General features: G+C 38.3%; 1 pseudogene; it reads left to right on the plus strand.

Annotated features, from left to right (window-relative positions):
- The first annotated feature begins 948 nt into the window (after positions 1 to 948).
- LOC102879804 overlaps positions 949 to 5665 on the plus strand; it is a 9144-nt pseudogene continuing 4427 nt past the window's right edge.

The following is a 5665-nucleotide window of genomic DNA, read 5'->3' on the forward strand; positions in this document are numbered from 1 at the left end:
TATGTGATACACCACATAAACAAATAAAGAATAAAAATTATATGATCATATCAATAGAAGCAGAAAAAGCATTTGACAAGATACAGCATCCATTTTTTATTAAAACAGTTAATAAAATGGGTATAGACAGACAGTACCTCAACATAATAAAGGCTACATATGACAAATCCTCAACTTATATCACTCTTAACAGTGAAAAATTAAAAGCATTTCCTCTAAGATCAGGAACAAGACAAGGCTGTCTGCTATCACCACTATTATTCAATATAGTGTTGGAAAGTTTAGCTAGGGTTGTGATAGCTAAGCTTCCTTCCAGCCCTAGAATTACATAAAGCTAAACAGAATGAAGAGACTAATACTCCAGGATGTCATTCTCAGATGAAAGGGACATATTCATCATTTGATATTTATATAATCAGAGAAACCCTGCTACTAATTTATTTTGTGACAGCAACTAGTTGGCTTTAGAAAATTAGTACAACCAACTGGCACTAGGCCTACTCAAGTACTCTAGATAAATAAGCATCTTTATGAAAACTGTATAGTCAAAAGTGGGAGGGAAAAAACCCAAAATGACGGAGGTACAAACTTACCGACATTTTTGGTAAGAATTCCCTTTAGGCCTTGCTAGTTCATTTCATTTTATTGCCTTTTTTTTTTTTTTTTTTTTTTTTTTGTAGGCAACACCTTTCTACAATGGGTTGGCATGATGGCAGCAGTGAGCAACTGCTTCACGTGTTGGGTCTGCACGGAATTTCTGACAACAATGTCAGCTGGCCTCCCCTGGTGAATAGATCCAGCTAATGGATCTTCCACTTGGGAATGGCTATACAACTGGAACAACACAGATGCAACTTTCAACACCATCCAACATGTGTACACCTTGGCTTGGGAACAGGTCAATCACTTCTGACCCTGGTTGAGTTACTTTATCTGGGATTCTCTAGGATGGCTGATGGCTCTCCAAATAGGAGTCCACCAGCCCACCCCCTGTATATTGAAAGGCAAAATGGGACAGGAAATTCTACGCAGCACTCTTTGGGGTGGTTGCCCAAAATCCTCTATCAGAATATCACCATGTTGACAGCTAATGACAACTGGGGTAAGAAAAATGCCTCACACAGCACAGGAGCCTTCTCAGTCCCCTGTGGACACTCTGGGCAAGTAGTGAATTCATCTGGCCATATATGCCTTACAATTGGACCAGCAAATGCACATGGAGACACTCCTACATTCCTGTATGAGTACTTGATACTCTACCCAACGAATCCCATAATCGGAACACATTCAAGGCTCAACACTGGGTGAAACACAATGATGGTTCGTGAAACACACTGGCTCTGTTAAGCCTTCTTGCAGGTACTATCCTTACTCAAGAATGTATTAATGCCCTAGCTAATCATGCTGCCACAGCTTTGAATTCTACCAGACAAGCCATCTCCCTTCTCAATGGTGAGGTATCAGACAAGGAAGATGGTACTTCAAAACCGTATGGCATTAGACATGCTCACAACTATCCAGTGGGGTACTTGTGCTATTATCCATACTGAATGTTGTGTGCACATCCCTGACAACTCCCAATTCTCATAATGTGACCTGATCCCTTGTTTTTCTGAACAGAGACTTCACACATTGCAGCACTTGGAGAAGAACCTCTCACCACTTGGTGGTCCTCCCTGGGCTTGTGGGGCCATTACCTGGTAATGGGGGTGTATAGCTTATGTATATTGCTGCTAGTGTTAGGATGTAACCTTTGTTGTATTTGTGGTATCTGGATGCAATGCACGGATGCCCTTACCACCTAGGGACTCCCTTCCAAAAGGACTGATGGAAAGAATGTGAGGTGAAAGAGCTATGTCAGGGTGGAATATGGGATTAATTCAGGACATAGCCCCTCCACATACTCAGAAGATGGCTGGCTGTCTGGTCAGCAGCCATAAGGAAGGCTGTAAACAAAAGGCTCTAGTCAGTACCTGCTCCCAAGGATATTTTCTGTGGTTCCCATGGACGTCATCCGCTTCTATAATCAAGCAGCACATCTTGCTCCAATATACCTGAGAAGACAGTTGCTCTGCTGTTCCCATAGACATTATCAGCTCCTGTAACCAAGCAGCACACGTGGCTGCTCCCTGAATAAGATAACCCCTCCTTCTGCTTGTGGGTATAAAACGTTGCTATTCTTAGATGGGTGTGGTTCCTTGATACTCTGACTGGACACCATCTGATACTCTGCCTCATAAGTAATAAATGATATGTCTCACTCCTTTCTTCCTCCTGGTGATTTTCTTTTTTTCAGAATATCCAAAGCCCAGGTGCAGGTTCCAGGCCTGGAGCTTCTGCGTTACAATTCCTCTTTAGTTTGTACTGAACATACCAGCTTGTCTCAACTACATGAGAGAAAAAGATGAGAGAAAGGGCTTTGGGCTCATGTTTAGGCCAGATCCTGGAAGAAGGGAGAGGAGACCATCTCCACCCATGGGACCATGTATGGCAGTTGCAGTAAGGGTTTTAGTTCTGAGACCTAGCTGCTCCAGGATTGGGGACTAGGGGGAGAAACAGACAACTCCATGTGCTGCAGGTGTCTCTGGCACCATTTCTCCAACCCTATCTTAAGCACCTTCTATTCAAAGCAAGTACAGCTCATCATTTTATTCCTTTCTTCCCCATAGTGCAATGGGAAGAGTGGAATCACAAGGACCCAGTTTCCAAACCCAGATGGATGGCCTTAGGTAAAGCCAATTCCATTCTCTGGGCTAGGTATCTTCATCTATAACTGGGGATACTATTAAAACCTTTCTTCACAGAATTGTTGTAAGAATCAAATGACATAAAATCAATGAGCTCTAAATCCTACTCATCCTTCATGCACATTGCCAGACAATTCCAGCTCTCACTGAGTTCTCTCTTCTGATATCTCTGAAAAATTTAGCCTGTTCTCAAAGCTAAACAGGAAACTGGACAGTTTCCAGTTCTTGCATCCACTCCTTCCCTTCCTCCAAGCTCTCAGCAGTTCTCATGTTATGGAAACAAAATTAGCATTTCATTCATGGCTTACTGCTTGCAGACTCTGGTTCTCACTCCTGTTTTGCTTTGGGAGCAATCATCTCCGTGTAGCACTGAGCTGGGTACATAGCATGTAACAAAAATGCTCACCCTATGAGCTTGTTTGGCATTTGTAGTGTAGCCATCCTCCCATACCCTCAAAGAGCTCACAAAGTCAAGCTTGCTTTGTGATTTTTGTGGGGCCAACAGCTGGGACTATCATGTAGGTTTTTCCATAATAATAGAGTCCTTTTGCCTTTTTAATGCTGCTTCCTCTATCTGGAGCACACTCCTTTCCAACCTACTGCCTCATATAACTAATTCCCTCTCTTCATTGTAGGAGTGATTCAAATGCCAACTTCTCTAGGAACCCCCCTGGCCTCCTTTTCTGTATCTCAAGGAGTTTACTCCTTTCTTCTGGGTGCTACCATTAGCATTCTGTTCTTGTCACTCCACTTTTACAGCATGGTGTCTATTTCAAAACTCATTATAGAATACTTTATATGGATAGAAAGGTCTAAAGAATAATATAATGAACACCCAAGTGCTTATAACTTAGTTTAATAAAACATTACATATATACTCAAGGCCCTTTTTATGTTTTATCATATACTTGGATATTAAAGAACACAGTTAAATTAATTCATGGACTGATAACAATAAAATGAATTATAAATAAACAAATACAAAAAAAACCCAAAGTGAATACTAGTAAATATTAGATAAACACAGGGTAGCAAAAAGCCAATCACAATGAATAGTGACATGGGGCAAATATAATGTGATCAAAGGAAATTTAATTTTGGGTGCTGAATAGCCAAAGCAATCTTGAGAGAAAAGAACAAGGCAGAAGTATCACTCTGCCTAACTTCAAATTATAATACAAAGTATTAATAATCAAAATAGCATGCTATTAACAGAAAAACAGACACACAGACCAATGGAACAGAATTAAGAGTCTAGAAATAAATCCCTGTATATATAGAAAAATAATTTTAGACAGAGGAACCAAAAACATACAATGAACAAAAGAAAGCCTTTTCAATAAATGTGCTGAGGAAATTGAAAAGCCACATGCAAAAAAATGAAAATAGAGTGCTATCACCCTACACCAAAATTAACTTAAAATGGATCAGTCCTGAATATAAGACCTGAAACAATAAAATTGCACAGAAGAAAAGATAGGTACTAAACTCACGGACCTTGGATTTGGAGAGTATTTTATGAATTTGGCTTCAGAGGCAAGGGCAGTTGAAGCAAAAATAAATGAATGGAACTATATCAAACTAAAAAAGCTTCTGCACAGAAAAAGAAACAATCAACAAATCAAAGAGTCAACCAACTGAATGGAATAAGATATTTAAAAAAAAAATGCCTCCAATAAGCAGCTAATATAAAAAAAAATACAAAGAACTCATACAACTCAACAAAAGAACAAGAATATCAGACAATCTGATTAAAAAATGGGCAGAGGACTTGAACAAACACTTCTTTCAAGAAGACACAAATGGCCAACACACATACGAAGAGATGCTCAACTTCACTAGCTATTAGGGAAGTGCAAATCAAAACTACTATGAGATAACACCTCATACTTGTTAGAATGGCTTTATCAACAATAACAAGACAAGTAATAACAACTGTTGGGGAGGTTTTGAGGAAAAAGGAATCTTCATACACTGCTGGTGGGAATGCAATTGGTATATGTAATATAATTGATATAGCCACTATGGAAAACAATATGGAAATTCCTCAAAAAATTAAGAGTAATATTACCATATGACTCAGCAATCCTTCTGGGTATCTACCCCTAAATTTTTGAAAACATTTATCTCTAAAGATATATGCACCCCAATGTTCATAGCAGCATTATTCATGGCGGCCAGGATGTCAAAGCAACCAAAGTGTCCTACAATAGATGATTGGATAAAGATGCGGTATATATATACACAATGGAATATTACACAGCCATAAGAAAAGATGAAATGCTGCCATTTGTGACAACATGGATGGATTTTGAGATTATCATGCTAAGTGAAATAAGTCAAACAAAAAAGGTGAGAAACACATGATTTCATTCATATGTGGGATATAAAACTGAAAGCAGCAAGTCAACAAGACAAACAGAGACTTATGGACATGAACAACAGTTTAGTAGTTACCCGAAGGAAGGTAGAGAAGGTGAACATACGGTGCAATATATATAGATGATGTATTATTGAATCGTACACTTGTAACCTATATAATTTTATTAACCAATGTCACCCCAATGCATTTAATAAAAAATAAAAAAATAAAATAATCCATGGGTCAAAGAGGAAATCATAAAAAAAAAATAGACTTGAATGTAAATGAAAACATACCATATCAAAATCTGTAGCAGGCAGCTAAAGCAGTGCTGAGAGAAAAATTCGTACTACTAAATGCTTATATTAGAGAAAAGTTCACAAATAAATAACCTAATTTTGTATCTCAAAGAACTAAAAAAAGAAGAACACAGTGGTCCCAAAGCTAGCAGGAGGAAGGAAGAAATAACAATAAGAACAAAAATCAATGAAATTCAATATAGGAACACAATCTAAAATTAATAAAAAAGCTGGTTTTTGAATAAATTTATAATATT

The sequence above is a fragment of the Pteropus alecto genome, unplaced genomic scaffold, assembly GCF_000325575.1.
Source record: "Pteropus alecto unplaced genomic scaffold, ASM32557v1 scaffold370, whole genome shotgun sequence".
NCBI classification, from domain to species: Eukaryota; Metazoa; Chordata; class Mammalia; order Chiroptera; family Pteropodidae; genus Pteropus; species Pteropus alecto.